We start from the raw sequence: 330 nt of genomic DNA, 5'->3' as shown, positions 1-330 counted from the left end.
GAGATGGGGGCGACAGAGGATGAGATGGTTGGATGGCATCACTGACTCAATGGGCATGAGTTTGAGCAAGCTCCAGGAGTTGGTGATGGACAGGAAAGCCTGGCATGCTGCAGTCCACGGGGTCACAAAAAGAGTCAGACACAACTGAGTGACTGAACTGTACTGAACTAAGTGAAAAGTCGAGTTTTATTCTTTTCCGTAGAGATAGCCAAAAGACTCAGAAACTCTCACTCTTAGTGATCTATGGAAGTTCTTTATATATTCTGAATACAGGATTTTTATTGATTATATGTTGCAAATAATTTTTCCCACTCTGTGCTTGCCTTGTTT

The 330-nt window shown here is 42.4% G+C and overlaps 1 protein-coding gene across 3 annotated transcripts in view; it reads left to right on the top strand.

Annotated features, from left to right (window-relative positions):
- MOB1B (MOB kinase activator 1B) overlaps positions 1–330 on the top strand; it is a 93978-nt gene that overhangs the window by 76365 nt on the left and 17283 nt on the right. The gene's annotated exons all lie outside the window — the stretch shown is intronic.

This window comes from Bison bison, unplaced genomic scaffold, assembly GCF_000754665.1.
Source record: "Bison bison bison isolate TAMUID 2011002044 unplaced genomic scaffold, Bison_UMD1.0 scf7180017864110, whole genome shotgun sequence".
NCBI classification, from domain to species: Eukaryota; Metazoa; Chordata; class Mammalia; order Artiodactyla; family Bovidae; genus Bison; species Bison bison.
This window is presented reverse-complemented; position numbering and strand designations above follow the sequence as displayed.